We start from the raw sequence: 18,815 nt of genomic DNA, 5'->3' as shown, positions 1-18,815 counted from the left end.
GTTTTTGTCGCAAAGAATCTCATTATCACCTGCATCACGTCTGGCAGTGGGAAACGGAATGCTCCAGACTGTGGCCCAAAGACACGGGGTATATATTCTTATCGCAATTTTGACCCCAACCTACACGATCAGACAATTTGCGTCAGAATATGTCCGATTCCGATCCTTTTGTGATGAGGCCATTACCGTGAAAAAAAAAAAAAAAGTCCCATATTGTAATGAGTGGGATTTCAAATAATGACATCTATTTTACCAAGCACTGCAGCCCCTCCCCTGTGGTCTCCTGTGTCGTTGTGATAAGGTGCTTCATGGAACGGTTTTCGGTATCCGGTTCGTCTATGTTCTATCTGTTTTTCGTTGGAGGTTTCGATACGATATCTTTTCGGTGCTGTGGCATCAAGTCTTTTAGCGTTCATCATTTTCCGGCTGTGTAACCTAACTGATATGCCGTCATTTTATTTCGCATTTACTGAGTTGCAAAATGGAAATCAGTTTTATCAAGTTCTCCTTAATGTTAAACTCCGGCTCCTATGACTCATTCTCACCTCAATAAAGTGTCTAGAATCACCTGGAAAAAATACTGAAATCGTTCCAACCTTGAGACACGACAGCTAAAAGTACTAACATACTCTGGACAGGAATACAAGAGCTGTCCCGATCATTAGAGGATTAATGGTAACTAAAAGCTTGTAATTCGCTCCCGGCTAAACAATTTCTTCTGGCGTCAGCTGGAAGAATTTTTCCGAGCATGGGGTTTTGAGAGAGAGAGAGAGAGAGAGAGAGAGAATTTATCGGTTAACGTGCGTATTAACCGGCTGTTATGGGTAAAGGTAAGACTGATACACCGACTAACCTTCCCTGCCTCAAGACGGCTAATGGAGCAAAACGGGTTTAGCCGAGGACGGGTCCGGTTAGTTTCGGTTTCGGAAGCCGCGACGTTCCATCATAAAGTACAGTCCGGTTTTAAAAGTGCCGTCAGGGAGTTTATACGGCTCGGTGATCGATTACTGGCTGATATGCTGATTACTAAATGATCAGCATGAGAGAGAGAGAGACAGACAGAGAGAGAGAGAGAGAGACAGAGACAGAGAGAGAGCACTACTGCGAAGGATCGACAGACATGCCACATTATATATATATATATATATATATATATATATATATATATATAGATAGATAGATAGATAGATAGATAGATAGATATAGATAATTTTAGAGTCTGCCCGCAAACATTTGCGGGCAGACTAATAGCTTTTCCATCACAAAATATTTGCAAATACCATTAGCCTATCTTTGTTACCATACCGGTATTGAGTCCACAATGACCAGTTCTGACCAGAAAGTCGAAAAATTTATCGCATATTTTCGCGTCGCGATTTCCAAAGTCGCTCTGTCGTGTCGCGGGCGAACGCAAGAATGTTTGTTTAGTATTTTTTTGACATTCCCTGCACTTACCCCGACCCAATGTAAAAATAATTTCCTCTCTATTACCGGTCCTGTGAAAGAAACGAACAAACGCAGACAGAAACACAGCTTAACTATCATTCAGAGAGAGAGAGAGAGAGAGAGAGACGCATTACAAATCGCAAATGGCTATATAGTGATACACCGATATATATACACACAAAATGCGCAGAAAAACCTACATCGTGATCAATCATATGTTTCTACTTCTTCCTTTCCTCCCTCTCCCCCTTTTTTTCACGCTCTAGTTTGAAAATCAGAGTCCCTAGGCCTACCGCGGCGCCGAAAAAAAAAAAAAAAAAAAAAAAAAAAGCAGTCCCGAAATCTCCTAAACACGACCACAACCATACGCATGGCGGCCGGATCAAAACTCAATATAACATTTTCTTTCTTCCCCTTTGTGTATACACGCACGCACACGCCGCGTTTCAAATGTAAAACAGATAGAATGAGAGAAATAAACGAGGGTTAAAAAAAAAAAAAAAAAGTACGTTTTTAAAAGAGAGAAAGAAGTGGGAAGATGGCAAAAAAAAAAAAAAAAAAAAAAAAAAAGGAACATGGGCAAAAAATGGTTCGGCTAGGCTATACCTCCTGCCTGCCTGGCCCTCTCCTCCCCGACTTACCTCCCTCCCTCCCTTCTTCCCTTCCCGCTTCCCTCTCCCCTACCTCCCTCCCTCCCTCCCCGGTTCCCTCCTTCCCTCCCTCCCTCCCTAGTGGTCCTTCCGCACCCGGGTGGAGGGAGGAAAATCGGGAGGGATGGAGAAGGGAAAAAAAGTTCCCTCTAAAGCCGCATGCGAACGACACGAGGAAAGGAGGAAAAAAAATGAGAGCGAGAAAGATAGATACATAAAAACGGGGCGACAAGTGTAAGAGAGGAGGGAGAGGGAGATGTGGAAGTGGCGGAGAGGTTATAGGGTATAAGGAAGGCGTGACGTGGAGGCGAAAATATAAGGAAACAAAACACCTGATACCCATTACTTAAACCTCTTATTGTCGTTTCTTCCTTGGTATTATATTTAGCTCACACCTGCCAATTTTATCCAGGTTAATCACAGGTGCCTTGTATTAATTTCATCGCCACCACCCCTCTCGTCGGCGGGACAACTCTAATATTCTCTTCCAACTGACGACAGATTATTCAAGTCTTCTAAGATTGAGTCACAAAAGCCTGGGAGTTTATTTGACAATTACAATGGTGTCTCTGATGGATCGCACACAGGATTATACCACCACAGCTGCTCTACCACTCATCAAAACTGGTCTGCTACAGGTAGATCCACTGAGCTTGTAACAGGCAGTTGAGCAAGATACGGAATAATGTGTCGAAGCGCCTCTTTAGAATTTCTTTTGCATATCACACCTTAACATTCACTTGCGTTCTATTTAAGTATCTTTAATACCGACATGGTTTATACAGATAATATGCAACACTATACTTAGAAGGAATATGCATGTAAATCGCTGAGGATGAGGTGCTACCAAGTCTACTATGCCACCTGAAATAAGCCCTAAGCGAAAACTGTTGCAATATTTATAAATCGTTAAGCAGCGCATCAAGCAAAAAAGTCTAGTACATCGCACAGTACTACTGTTAATTCTTGAAAAGGGAAGTCAACAAATGCAATATTAATTTCAAGGGTTACGAAACTACATGCAACCTAATAGAAAGATTGCTTAGCACTGGACAACTGCGGACTTCAAGTTTATATATATATATATATATATATATATATATATATATATATATATATATATATATTACAGTACGTACAGTGAAAAAAAAAAAGAAAAGAAAAAAGGACAGGGTACTACGATACCAATGCAGGTAAAAGCAAGTACATTCCATTTCTTTCGTGTCCATCAAACAGGATTATAACCAAACCTAAACTACATCTATAACAACACATAATACTGCACTGTTTTACGCTGTTATTCCGTTAAGTCCAAATTAATTATCCTGGCCAATATAACGAGGAGGACGTGTTGACCTGTAAAAACAAATAAATCTAATTTGCAAAATGAAGCTGGTTGGGTTTCAGTGCAGTGTTTCTCCCAGTGCACCACCGCTCTGCTATTTTCTATATCTGCGTAGTTAATATCGCCGCACGCTTACATTGCCGCAGGGAGTAAAAGATATTAACTAGCGTTTTTGGTAACAGCACACAATCATTCCCCATCCCTTCATAACAAAAACTATTCCACTTTATTGCCCCGCTGCGGTAATTGCTGAATGACCCCTGCATGTCGGAACTGCTGCAGGAATATATACATTAGCCACCAATTTTTGCATTTCGTTATTGCTGTCAACAGACGGTTTTATTAAACTTGGGTGAGATTAAACTGTAGAAAATATATATAACCACCGTACTGCAATGACGTAATCTATTTTCTACTATATATATATATATATATATATATATATATATATATATATATATATATATATATATATATATATATATATATATTCCTGAAACTCAGAGATCTGACCTAGCTCTGGAGATATTATTGAGCTAAAAATAATGGCTTTAATACGAACTTCACTTCAATTATTTTTCTTTTGTTCCCGTCTGAACATTTTACTCAAGTTTGGGGAGACTTCTGGAACTGGAGGATTTATATACAGACTTTATTAACATCTTTTCTATTAATGAACTGTTATTAAGTGGAATATAATAGTCTGGTGGCAGCAACTTACACAAAACAACTCATCGGCCTGAAGGGGTTGTGTGTGTGTGTGTGTGTGTGTGTGTGTGTGTGTGTGTGTGTGTGTGTGTGTGTGTGTGAGCAAATACACATGACATGGTATTAGGGTCAGTTCTGTCAGGGGTGAATGAAAAGCTACGGTATACCAAGAGGGCAAAAAGTTAGTGTCAGGCAGAAATATGGTCTCTCTCTCTCTCTCTCTCTCTCTCTCTCTCTCTCTCTCTCTCTCTCCACAACTACTTCATTTCTATATAGCCTAGTGTCACCTTCTTTGCCATCTTATCTTATCCTCCGTCTTGACATTATCTCTTTATACAGTCAGAGATTAGCGCTCTTGTGATATAAATATACGTTTTTCCGGTAATGCCTTAGTTTGTGTGTGTGTGTGTGTGTGTGTGTGTGTGTGTGTGTGTGTGTGTGTGTGTGTGTGTGTGTGTGTGCATTAAAGTGAATATAATCATGTTAATGTGTGTGTGTGCATTAATGTGAATAAAATCATGTTAATGTGTGTGTGTGTGTGTGTGTGTGTGTGTGTGTGTGTGTGTGTGTGTGTGTGTGTGTAACTGTTCCACTGTTCCACTCCGGAGTCAAATCATGGTTAATTGATTCCAGGTGCACACGTAGGCTGCGGAAAATTGCGCGACACAGATCCAGCCTATTAATAAGAGTTATATGACACCACTCCAACCTTGCATTCAACACCACAGTTATTAAGTTACTCGATCACGCAATTAATAACCTACAGTATGGGACGGAGAGATTAATAAACGATATTAGTACATGATATTAGTACATGCTAGGCACATCGTTGCAACTGTTATTTTATTGCTTTAGCAGGATATTTTTGTTACACTGGAAAAAGCATTATTAGTTTCAATTACATGTTCCGTGGATCAGTGTCATGATTTTTGTGGTGTGGCTATATCAACTGAGAGAAAAAAATGTGTTGTTGTTGTGGTGGTGGTTCCCGGTTCAGCTGGACGTGATGAACCCGATGGACTGCAGGAAATAGGCTACTTCAGCCGGGCTCTCCCATACATCTTTCATTGAGATGATGTTGAACGACTATCTGTGTTGCCAAAGTGAAGTGCATGAGGTCTAGGCCGTTTGTGTGTGTGTATGTGCGTCATGGTGTTGGGCCTTGCATTACGGGAGGGAATAGTGAACTATTTGTGGGGAGCTAGTGGGTTGTTTGTGATTTGTATTTCTGTGATGGTAAAGAAGTGCTGATGTTACTAAATGTTCGGTCAGTTACATAATCAAAGCAATTGCAGTAAACTGGGAAAATCAGAATAGCATACCATTAACAAAATCATAAAGAAAACAGACTTACCTGGTGTTCTGCGAAGGAAGATGAGTCCGCCAGCTTGTCACATCCTATACCACGCACTGTCCAAACAAAACTTCCTTCAGCGTTTATTAATGTTTTGTAATGCTTCAGAGTTCAAGCGTCAACTTAGTTTTACTTCGTTTATCACACAGTTATCACACACTAATTATTGTAACTTGCAGTATATTTTAGAGTCCAAGTCCTTCTTCGCGGGTCTTCATGCCTTCACCACCATTGACCTGAGGAGTGAAAAAAATTAATGAATAAATAAATGTCTCTTGGAAGTGGGATAAGAATAAGTGACAGAACTGGCCGCTGTTAAGAAAGATGCTATTTATGCTATTTATCCAAAACATGCAATGTGTGCCACTGAAAACTCCAGGGAATGACAATCCTGCGGTATTATCCAAAATGTGTAACCTGCAACAGAAAAAAATACCGGCTTTAGCTCAAGACAGGAAATGACTCGAGATGCCGACTGTGAATAAGCGTATTTACCTATAGTTCGTGCCCTGGTCTGCTGTGTTTACCCCATTACAGTGTCCGGAAATTAGCAGGTGTGTGACAAGTATAAATTTGCAATGATCAAACTTTGCAAATGCTTAGCAACATGCAAAATGTAAATGCAGGCGATTTTACATATGCCCCACGTGTCTATTCAGTCTCAACCTAAAATTATGAAACAACTCACTTTGTTTACAAGACATTGTGTGTCATGGAATTTGAGTGCGTGTGTGTGAGTGCGTGTGAGTGAGAGTGCGCTACCTCAAGGTGGCGGGGAGCGGCGTACGTCCCTCCCTCTATCTCCGCGGCTACTGAACTCCCTCGTTCATGTGCTGGCTGCCTGGCTGGTGCGTATGTGTGCGTGTGCGTGTGTTGCTGTGTGTGTGTGGCCGCTCTGACCCCCCATCCCTACGATCCCCCTCCTCCTCTTCTTCCTTCCTCGTCTTCGCCATTCTTTTATAATGCCATTTTCATTTTCACTTATATTTTAACTCCATAGCTTTGATTACTGATACATCAGGTCGTTTTCTTAAAGAACCCCAACACACACACACACACACACACACACACACACACACACACACATTGTGTGTGTGTGTGTGTGTGTGTGTGTGTGTGTGTGTGTGTGTGTGTGCCTACTCAATAAACTAGCTTCCCTTTCAATGCGTAGGAGTAACTCACAACAAGAAGTTTTCCCAGTAAGTCATCCGTCTTTCAAAAACTTTAAGGCTTAAATTATTTCTGCACAGTACGAAATACCACAATACGAGGTCTGATTGTAAAGTATCCTACCTTTCGCTGCTGGAAAAGAAGAAGAAAAAAAAAAAGTTCAAACTTCAATCCCCTTCAAAGTATGCCCCTTGGGAATCAACACACACGGCCCGACGATCTTTCCATTGCTGGAAACATCTTGTAAAATCAGTTTGGGGGGTCGCCAACAAGATCTTTGTCGCATTTGCGTTTATCTCATTTATGTCCTCAATTCTCGAAGTCTTCAGCTTCATCTTCAGTTTAGGAAATAGCCAAAAGTCGCAGGGAGCCATGGCAGGAAAGTAGGAAGCCTGCCGGATCTGTGTGATCCTGTGTTTGGCCAAAAAATCCTGGATGAGATGGGATGAGTGGGTTGGAGCACTGTCGTGGCGGATCTGCATGTCCTCCGCCTCCCACACCTCTCGTATCTTGCGACGCACTGTATTCCTTATCTTTATTGATAATTTGGCCTTCTGGACAGTACTCGTAATGAACAACACCCTGGTAGTCGAAAAGCAAAAACTGTCAGCACGAATTTCATCTTGCTCTGAACATGCCGTGCCTTCTTTGGCCTTGGCGATTCCGGTGACTTCCATTGTGACGACTGAGCTTTCGCTTCTTGGTCGTATCCGTACACCCAAGACTCTTCGCCAGCTATTATTTCCTTCATTAAGTCAGGATTCTGATTAGCAGAGTTCAACATGTCCCTAGGGAAACGAAAATGCGACGAGCAAGAATACATTCCCAAGCCCAGGATGCTCGACCTGGGCTTGGCGGCAGCATCGGATATATTTGAGCATGTGCACAACGATTCAAGGTCACGACCCACTGCGTCGCATCCCCTTGTTCCCATTGGTTTACGAGAAAAAATATATATGGTCGGATTCCTACTGGTCAGATCTTATTAAGACTCAGTGTGGCAGCATGAGATATTGCGCAATACACAAACCCGTCATTTAACTCGTTTTAATAAATATGTCGACGTCTTTTCATATTACTGATGCTACTGCTAGACCATTTATGACGTTTAGACGGGACTGTCATCACAAATCGATTTTATTTTGCTTAGGGAAGGCATCCTATAGTGAGGGGATTAATGAAAACTTTATATGTTTCCTCTTTCCTTAGTTATATAAAATGGAGTAGAGCTAGCTGGAATATCTGCAACCATGTCCCCCTTGGACTGATGGGGCTAACTACAAAAGCCTCTCATTGCTGTAGATGTTATGTAAGGCAGGTGGCTGGCCCGAAGCATAGCAAAGCTTGTCCTTAATACAGTGCAGTTGCTCTAGTATTTAAATATCTAATAAAATACGTGATAATATGGGGATGGCAATGTGCTAAAAACCATCGGAACAAGGTCTAGGCAGTTTTGACAGGTAATCCCATCCCTACATTTATTTATGGCATACATTTTTTGGTTCATAGTTATACCATTATCATGACACTTTTCGGTGCAATTATGCTACACCATAAAGGCACGCACTGGAGGGGAAAAATAATATAAGGATGAGATTACTGGTCGCTTTACTGCCTCGACATTGTTCAAAATGTTTTGGGTGCACTGCCATCCCTACACCTTCATATATTTTATTGAATTTTTTTTAATAGTTATTTTTCTTGATTTTTAAAAGCGTCTGAGTAAGTTTTCCAACTTAACAGCGTCGTAGAAGTGTCGGAAATAATCGAGGATTTGACTAACCCGCTCCACTTCGAAAAGCCTCTTGAGCCCAATAAAATGTTCTGGAGGAAATAACAAGGAACACTGGAAGAGCGCAAAATCACCGCTCTGGTCTATGACCAAATTTTGACCTTGACATCTGACCGACTGTTCTCATTCTTGAAATACTTCATCCCAGTGCGCCTATTAACCCCTCCACTAAGTCTGGTTTACATTGGATCTAAAGTGTTCAAGGTGGCTACCTTGTGACCTTGACCTTTGCCATACTGCTTTCAAAACCGAATAAATTTAATCTGTCTGACCTTAAATCGTTACATCAAATTTAATATGAACAGCTTTTTAAGTTAAAGAGTTAAGTGTGGCAGTGTCCAATGACCTTAAATTTTGACTGACTGCAATAATTGAAACCTTCACCCTCTGTTCATCTTCTACCCTTCTATCAAGTTTTGTCTAAATCGGAACAAATCTGTAAAAGTTGTACCATTATCTTTGACTTTTTCGGACAACATCTACCATGCTTCCGACCCAATGCAGAATGAAATCTGTCTGTGGAAAGGAAAAAAAAAAAAAAAAAAAAAAAAAGGTGACGGTGGCCGATTAAGCCATTTTTGCGCTATAGGGGTCTAAGGAGGGAAAAAGAAGAAAAAAAAATTAGATAAAAGATAATAAATAAAAGAAGAAAAAGAAGAAGAAGAAGAAGAAGAAGAAGAAGATGATGATGATGATGATGATGATGATGATGATGATGATGATGATGATGATGAAGAAGTATAAATTGGGATTTTTGTCGATTTTTTTTTTTAGCGTGTTAGCGTTATGTTTTAGATACTTTGGATGCCTTGGGTACAAACATGAGAATTATGACCAGATGCTTTTAAAAATTTAATTCCTCCTTGTTTGGGAGTTACAAAGGATCATATGTGTTACGGCTTCTGGGCACATCGGCACCATCTCTACACTGAGTAAACCGAACCTCTGATACACCTGGCTTTCCATTCAGCACACAAAGGTTTCTCAGAACAGTAAGTTTTATCTTAATACAATTACCCGTCGCGAAAAACTAGGCTTCTCTCAATAGTTCTCTTTTTCTCAATACTGTACGCTTTCTCTCGATACTGGACTCTTTCAGTACAATAAGCTTTATCAATACAAAGGTCTTCTGTCAATACACCAAGCTTTCTTTCAACACTAAGCTTTCTCTTAAATACAGTAGGTTCATTTCTCGCAGTACAATGGCGTCTCTTAATTTAGTACGCCGTCCCCTAACACACTGGTCCCTCTTTCACTGTGGGCTATTATTTTGTTCATAGTAGAGTAGAAGAAAAAAAAATGCTTTTCCTTCCTCTGTCCCAACCCCTCTCGGTTACTACCACAGTCTCTCAGAAGAACCCAACTGAGCGTCACGGTACTGCAGGGTAATATAAGGACAAAAAATTAATAAAACGAGTAAAATATTCAACCACCTACTTATATTGTAAATATTCTTTCTTGTTATGGTAAGACTTTTTATACGCTGAAAATGAGCAAAATATACATCTGTGTATTGAAAACTATACATACATCAAAATTATCAAAACAACCTGGGAAGCCATAAGGGGTCCAAGAAGTCATGGATATATATAACGTGCGAAAGAAGGCCAGCAACTATGTCTCTGCTGAATCTTTTAACAGTGACGCAAAAAACATGTGACAGTACAGTAAGCACGTGGCTGCAAACATGGCATTCTAGCACCAGAACATCAACACAGCAAGTATGCACTGCTCTCGTTACCTTACCTCTCTGGCGGTTACATACAGTGAGAGTGTGTTGGAAATATGTTGGTGATATGTGGTTATTTGCAGTTGTTAATCGTCCCTTGTAAACCGCCAGTGGTCGTGTTGGCTGCCAGTATAACAGAAAATGGAGCACAGAAAAGTCTTCAGCTCATTTTAAAAACTGCAATACCTTAAAAACTCATGCTCCTATGACTCACTTTAGGATTCATGAAATCATTTAACATCAGCTGAAACTGAACTTCTGAGTTGTCTCGACCGAGAAATAGTGGCAGTATTAACAGTCACCGAGTTCCTATATTCACTGTCGACTGAAGAATTGTCACGACCATCTATGGATTAATCAGCGGATATAGTTTTCTTAATTCATGACTATTTTTTTTTTTCCTTGGGGTGGGAGTAGCTTACTTTGTTCTTTATGGAATTACTAATATTCTCATTTGTCTTTTTAGAGGCACAAATAAAAAATAAAATGAAATAGGAAGTTAAATAATATTCTTTCATTTTAACACTTAGCTCACAGCAACACACCACAAGAAAAGACTAACTGAACCAAATCAAACTTAATGGCTGAAGTTTTTCACAGGTTACTGCGCTATGCATGTTTGTTGAAACACGGCCACACACACTCAAAACAAATGATCGACAAGAAGAAACATACCACAGGGTCAGAGCAGTTGCAGTAACAAACTCTGAACCTTCGACGGAATCCTGTGCCTCGTTTCCTCTTGCCAATCACATGTTTTTGGGTAGAGGCGTCCGTGTCTGCGCCATGAAGAGGTTACGCCCTAGCCTGTTGCACTCGAAGGTAGGGAGGGGAAAAAAAACAGCGGAGAACGAGTGAGATGTTTAGGTTTTATTCCTCTGACTCTTCCATTATACCCCACGAAACCCATGCGGATGAAAAAATAAAATCAATGTACACGGCAGTAACACTCAGAGGCACGGCCGGGTAGCGTTGCACCGGAGGGTATGATGATTTTTGGTCAGACTTTCCTGGTGTGCAATGACGCAAGATCAGTTGGCTTAATACTGAGTCTCAACATGCAGACTCAGACGCTTACTTCCACACACACACACACACACACATATTTCCCAAGATGGGGCAGAAGTGCAGCGCTTTCCGCCTCTACATATCGTTCGTTACTCGTATTGCGCAGTTCAAGGTCCGGATTCACGAACTGACTCGCACCTGAGACCTTTTTTTTTTTTTTTTTTTTTTTTAACAGAAAGTACAAGCGACCTACGAAGATTCTGGACTCTCACTTCCCTGTCCTTCCTGCCAAAAGACAAAAGTTAAAGATATTGTTTCTGCCGCAATCAGGATTAAATTTCACGAAAAGATAAGAAGTAAGGGAAGATCCGGTGCTCTCGTTGCCCTTCCTGCAAAACAAATCAGAGTCATGATATGGAATTAAGATGAGAGTTGCGACATGGAATTAAAATCAGCGTTGTGACATGGAATTAATCGTTTGTTTGTGAATCTAGGTCCTGAACTGCATCAACGAAGGTGCACAAAGTTTGGATGAGTCTCAGTCTGGGATCACAATAATATGGTATAATGATCAGCCAGGTATTTCTCTCTCTCTCTCTCTCTCTCTCTCTCTCTCTCTCACACACACACACACACACACACACACACACACACACACACACACACACACGTTTACTATCCTGGTAATCCATTAGAGAAGGCTTGATTCTGCCATAGGAAGGGAAGCCCAGAAGGCATAAACAGATGGTGATGCCAGCTTGTCTAACACTCTAGCATACACAGCACTATCTCTCGCACTCTAGCACAATCAGCACTATATTTCTCGCACTCTAGCACACACACAGCACTGTCTCTCGCACTCTAGCACAATCAGCACTATATCTCTCGCACTCTAGCACACACACACGGCACTATCTTTCGCATTCTAGCACACACAGCACTATCTCTAGCACTCTAACACACACATCACTGTCTCGCACTCTAGCACACACAGCACTATCTCTCGCACACAAACATGACACCCGTATCTCTCGCACTCTAGCACACAACACTATCTCGCTCTAGCACGCACAACACTATCTCTCTCTAACACAGCACTGTCTTGCACTCTATCACACAGCACTATCTTTCACACTCTGGCGCACATAGCACTCTCTCTCGCACTAGGACACACATTACTGGCATTTTCTCTCTCACTCTAGTACACATAACACTGAATATCTCTCTCACACACTTTAGTTAGCACATAAGCCAATGGCACTATATAAATAACATACGGGATCATGTTAACGTGATATATGCAAAAGAAACCGCTTAGGAAGAAGAGCAGCGAAATCTCTGATGCCACTATACCCTTTTTCGTCTAATTTGACCTAAAACTGCCATCTCTCGTGTATGGTCTTGGCGACTTAAAGTGGGCATTAGGCACTTTAAGGTTAAGAAATGCAGGGGTGGGGTTGTGTTGTTGGCAGGTGGTGAGGAGATCCAAGTGCATATGGACGTTCCTTCACTATGATGTGGAGCCACTCAGCTATGCGGTAGGCCTGTAGTGTTGCAGTGTACACAGTTATACGGGTTTGCAAAAATTTACTGCTGCAGTGTAAACGGTTTTACAAACTGAGATGCAGTAGTTTCCATATAAAAGTTTTTTCTTCAGTTGCTCTTCCATATGGAAAATTATTTCAATGTGCAGCAACTTACATGCAATAAGTTTTTGCAAACCCAGCAAGACTTTGCAGACATTAAACACACACACACACACACACACACACACACACACACACACACACACACACACACACTGTATTTACTTTGTGTGTGTGTGTGTGTGTGTGTGTGTGTGTGTGTGTGTGTGTGTGTGTGTGTGTGTGTGTGTGTGTGAAATGGTGTATAAAGTTGAAGGCCAGAGTGTGTGTGACCAGGCATGTGGAATATGTGAAGAAAAGCCGGTGTGCGACCTTGGCCACAGCACACACGTGAAAAAATTCTGCTGTTTAATACGGAAGTCAACAAGCTAGACACTTCAAACCACAACTAAGCAATACAAACAAAAGCATTCACTCCGCATTAGCAGTGCATAGAAAAAAGAAAAAAAAACTTTGAAACGATATAATGATCAGTGTTTCAAAATCTGCATCATGCCAAAAAATAAAAAAATAAATTGTTCCCTCGGACCAGGATGTATTTATGCATGGACATGTGGGCTGAGAATATCTAAAGAGAGGGGGAGAGGCAACAGCATGCAGGGAGAGAAACATAGTACAAATTTCAGGGAAGCAGGGATAAGATAGAATGTAGGGACAGTGAGATACGACGATTCAGGGACACGGAAATAAGATAGAAGATAGAGACAGGGAAATGGGACAGAATACTGGGACAGGGGGATGGGACAAAATGTAGGGACAGGGAGATGAGGCAGAATGCAGAGAGAGGGAGATAAAAGAAAATACAGAATCAGGGAGACAACTGATAGGATGGCAAGCAAGAGAGAGAGAGAGAGAGAGAGAGAGAGAATGCAAAAGGGGGGAGGGAGGGAATGAAAGGAAGGAAGGAAAGACGGGAGGGAGGAGGGAATGTAGGGTAGGTGGGTAGGTATGGAAGGCAGGGTAGCAATTCACCATCCGTCCCCCTTTCCCCATCCTCCTGTGGTATGGTGTGGAGGGGATCACAGGGAAGGCAGTGAGACGTAAGAAGAGGCAACACCATGACCTACCTCAAACTCCCCTACCCTACCTGCTCCTCTACTCGTCCTCACCCTCCACCTCCTCAACCCACCCTCCCGTCACCCTACCCTTTCACTGCATCTTTTTACCTCCGTTCCCCACCCTCCACTGCCTCCTCCTCACCCCTCTCCTCCCCTCTGCCTTTTGCTCATCACCTCCCTTCCCCCCACGACACGACCCTGGTCTCTCACTGCAAATCCCTTCCCCTACACTCATGCATTATCCTGCCCTCTCACTATAAATCCCTTCCCCTATACTCACCTCAATCTCTCTCCCTCACCACCTCCCCCCTCCCTCCAATGCCTTTCACTACCCCCTGCCCTCGCCAACCGCCTCTTCTTCACCCCCACCATCCCCACTGCCCCCTTACTTCTCATTTTCAAGTCTATCTACCCCTCCTTTTACCTCCCACTTACTAGTCCTATTTCTTCTCCCTCTCCCCCCCCCTCCCTCTCTCCCTCTCTCTCCCCGTATCCATCAAGCACTAAAAACTCCTCCTCCTTCCGCGTGTCAATTTACTCATTTTAGCCTCGTCCTAAGTTTGCATTTTTTGTACGGGGTCACAAAATGATGGATACGACGGAAGGGCGGGAGAGGCGGAGTAGTTCTGGTGCTTTTTTCTATTGGACAGAGAGAGAGAGAGGGAGAGAAACGTGATAGAAAAGCTTATATGAAACTGAAAGCTGTTCATACGACTTAAAGGTTTCTACAAGCATGGCATGTCTGACAACACGGTGTGTGTGTGTGTGTGTGTGTGTGTGTGTGTGTGTGTGTGTGTGTGTGTGTGTGTGTGTGTGTGTGTGTGTGTGTGTGTGTGTGTGTGTGTGTGTGTGTGTGTGTTTGATCATATCAGTCGACGTGTAAATTTAGAGAGCTCTTGTAAATACGCACAAGGCAGCGATAAAACACACACACACACACACACACACACACACACACACACCAACTAACTCCTTGTTCTCTCTTTCGATTCGCTTTCGTTAATCCCCTCCCCCACTTCACATCTATCTATCTTCTCCCTTCCCTTTCCTCCTTCCTTCCTTCTCCCCTACATCCCACCATCCTTCCCTCTTCCGTTTCTCTCTCCGCCTCCTCTGACGTGCATCATTGATCTGTGCATCTTCTAAACCCAGGGATTTTTGTTTCATTTTGCTCTTGTTATCTCCTGACAATTTTATTCAGCTTTGTACACTATATTCGAACTTGAGGGAGTTAGACATCCTAATTACATATTTATTATAATCCTCCAACACGAGCGGCCTCAATAATCGCCTGGGAGCTGCAACAGGGGTAAACTAAGATCCTGGTTCAAAGGGTTAAAGTAGCCTCTCTTCAACCCATTCTGGTGGAGTATGTCTTTTTTTTTTTCTTTACTCGATTCTTGCTACAGTTACGTGATTCTCTTCACAAATAGATTTTTTTTTTTTTTCGAGCTGGAGGAGTTAGATCTAGCCCTCATTATCTCCTTCACTACTAGAGATTTCCCCTTACATTGACAAAACTGTCTGTTGTTGGCCTGACGAAGATGATTAGGACACCAACGTAGTGCAGTGCTTCATTAAATGAATTCCCCTCTCTCTCTCTGTCTCTCTCTCTCTTCTATGGTATTATACGTCATCTGTGTTCACCCCTTCACTGTAATTTGTTCTCTCTTCCTGTTTATTTCTCTTTTTTTGCTTATTTTTTCCCTGGATTCATACTTCGTGTCCGTCTCATTGCTTTCTAATTCTTTGCTTCTCTGTTCCCCACCTTCCAACCATTCTCTTCCTCACTCCTCTACCTCTCCATCTATCACTTTTCTAATCCCACGTCTTTCCGTTCCTATGCCTTTCTTTCCCCACACCTTTATCTCCCCGTTTCTCACCCCTCTACTTTCCTGTTTCTCAATCGTTCACCTCTCCATCCTTCTTTTCTCTACTTATTTACCATCACCTAACTTCTATCTATTTTCCACTCTTCTTCCTCTCTTTTAACACTCCCTATCACCACTCTCTATCACCACCACTGACTCGATCTGCCACTCCACCACTTCTACTACTTCCCCACCACCACCACTCCCCTACCTCTCCACCACCACCACACTCCTATCTCTCCACCACCACCACGCTACTTTATCACCACTCTCACCTCTCCGCCAACACTATTCACCACCACCACCACCATTCCCTCTCCCTCACCTCTCCACCACCATCACTCTCCTACTTCTTTACTACCCCTTACCTCTACATCTCTACCGCCATCACGCCTCTACTTCTCCACCACCACCATTCCTCTAACTCCTTATCCTCCACTTCAACACCTCCCATTCTTCCCCTCCTCTGTCTCTAAATCCTCTTCTTTATTCGGCACTATTCTTACTCTGTCCCTCTTTTCTCAGCCTCTCTATTTCATGTCTTTTTCATCTTCGTCTCTCTCACACCTCTACATCCATCCCCTATTTTTCACCAGTCTACGCCTCCTTTTATTCATTCACTTCCTTCTTCTCTGATTCTCTATACCTCTCCTAATCCTCTCTTTTATCTGTATTTCGTGAGAAGCTCGTCTTATTTTTCAAGATTTTTTATTTGTCATCAGTTTTTACTTTTCTGGCTGGTGGTAAGTGGTGGCGACCATCATCCACTACCTTGATATAGTGCTGCCTACTTCTTCCTTTACCTTTATCATTTTTTTCAGTGTCTGCCCTCATCTCATTCTGTTTCTTCCATCTTTCTTGTCACTTTTTATTACTTTTTTTTTTTTCATTTTATGTGGCTTTACGCTGAATGAAAAGCCTAATGGTATCCTGTAACCTAAACAACCATTTTCAACACTGTGTGGTAACCATATTAAAAAAAGGTGGGGTGATATGGATCCTACGATAATGTCCCTGTTAAATGGGTAGAGAGATGCAAATGCGGTTTCCATTCGGGAACCAAACTTCCCCACTTTTTCCCGTATCCCGCTATGGCGAGGCACTGTCCACCGCAAGGGAACATCGGTTCATTGCATGGGACGGCCCTGCAGGGGCGGTTGTTGCTTGCGGTTGATGGGTCTGCTCGGCCTGATAGAAAGGGTTTACTCAACAATAAAAACAACCTCCATGCCTTTCATCCCCTCCCCCTCTCTCTCTATCTCCTGAGCATTCTTCTTTCCTCTTCTCCACGCTCTCTTTTCTCCACCTATACCTTCCCTTCTATGCTCTTTCCACCGCCTACCCTTCTCTGGTTTTTCCTTTAACCACTCTTTCCATTTCTCCTCCTCTTTGCCTTTCTCTTTCTTCTCTCTTTTTTTTTTCTCTCTATCTTCATTATCATCTTTCTCCTCCTCCTCCTCCTCCTCCTCTTTTCTATGCCCGTTTCTCTTTTCTTTACCTTATTCTTCTTCCTCCTCCACCTCTCCCAACCTTTCTGTTGTGCCCTTTTCTCTATCATCTCTCATCTCCTATTCTCTCACCCTTTTCGCTCCCTCCTCCTTCCTCTGTTCCGAATCTCTTCTCTCCACATTTCTTATCTCGTTTCTCACTTTCACTCTTTTCTCTACCAACCTGACTCTTCCCCCTCTTTCATTTTATCTTACCCTTGTCTCCTGCGTTCCTCTATCGTCTTTAATCTTTGCCTGGTTTATTTCTTTAATTTTCTTCCTACTAGTTTTCTCTATCTCACCTCTTCTTGCCTTCCTCCTCCTCTTCCCTTCAACTCTTCTCACCTCCTCTCATGACTGCCTGTCTCATTTCCCTACCTATTTTTTTCGTTCTCTTCTCTCATGCCCTTTCCTTCCTCTCTCCCCCTCCTCCCTCCCTCCCTTTTACTCTTCTCTCTCCCATTCCTTTTCCCTCTCCTCCTCCCTCCCTTACCCCTCTTTCCTTTTCCTTCCCTCCTCTTTCCTCTTACCTCCCCCCTCCTCCCCCGTATTTACCTCGGCCCCTCAGCAGATGAGACCCTCTTTACGCCCGCCCTCAAAAGAAAGACTCCACGGTTTTACCCTCTCAACTTTCCACTGATGTCCCCCTCTACTCTCCTCTGCTCTCTCCCTTTTTCCCTCCTCTCCTTTCTCTATGCCCTCTTTTTCGCCTCTTCTCATCTTCTCTCTCTCTCTCTCTTCTCTACTGTACCCATTTTTTGCTTCTCTTTTCCTCTCTCTTTGCCCTCTTTTTCGCCTCTTCTTATCTCCTCTCTCCCTTTCTCTTCTGTATCGCACCTCCTTTGGCTTCCCTTTTCCTCTCTTCTTCTCTCCCTTTTTGCCTGTTCTCCTCCCCTCTCCCTTCGCTCCCTCGTTTCCTACATGATATTATCTCCCTTTTTTTTTTTTTCCCTCTTCTTCCTTCCTTCCTCCTCTCAACCTTCCACTAGCCTATCCTCTACCTGTCTCTCTTCTCTCCCTTCCTCCTTAGTCTTTCTCCCTTTTTGCTTCTCGTCTCTTTTTCTCCCTCCTCTCCACTCTTTCGTCTTTTCTGCCTCTCCTCTCTCATTCTCTCCCTTTTCGCTTCTTCTGTTCTCCTTCCTAGCCTTTTTACTTTATCCTTCTCCTCTCAATCTTTATCCTAGGTCTTTCTCTGTTTCTGCCTCGCCTCGTCTCTTCTATTTATGCCTTCTTCTCCTCTTTTCTTTTCCCTCCTCTCCTCACTTCATAATCTTCATTCCTCTTCTCATCGTCCTTACTGCCTGTTTCCTTCTTCTTCTCTTCCTCTTCTTTTAGCCTTTTCTGCCACTTCTCTTCGCCTTCTCCTCCCCTTCTCAACTTCATTTCTCCTTCCTCTTCTCCTCTCTGCTTTATCTGTCTCTTCTCTCTTTCCCACTTTTCAGTTCTAACGCCCTCTGTCCACTGAACCTTTCCTAGTCTCCTCTCTCGCTTTCTCCTAAGACTTTCTCTCTTTTTCCTCTTCTCCTCTTTATTCTAGCTTTCTTCTCTTTT

The 18,815-nt window shown here is 42.6% G+C and overlaps 1 protein-coding gene across 1 annotated transcript in view; it reads right to left on the bottom strand.

Annotated features, from left to right (window-relative positions):
* Window positions 1-5,512, bottom strand: part of LOC145412599 (uncharacterized) — a 319,753-nt gene extending 314,241 nt beyond the window's left edge. Inside the window, exon 1 of the mRNA XM_080282515.1 lies at window positions 5,504-5,512. The gene's annotated coding sequence lies outside the window, so the exon portion shown is untranslated. The remainder of the gene's footprint in view (window positions 1-5,503) is intronic.
* Between the last annotated feature and the right edge of the window lie 13,303 nt (window positions 5,513-18,815).

Source organism: Coenobita brevimanus, chromosome 93 (genome assembly GCF_032717465.1).
Source record: "Coenobita brevimanus isolate Jiangsu-jjx chromosome 93, ASM3271746v2, whole genome shotgun sequence".
Taxonomy (NCBI): Eukaryota; Metazoa; Arthropoda; class Malacostraca; order Decapoda; family Coenobitidae; genus Coenobita; species Coenobita brevimanus.
Note: the sequence above shows the minus strand (reverse complement) of the source record. Positions and strands in the feature narration are given on the sequence as shown.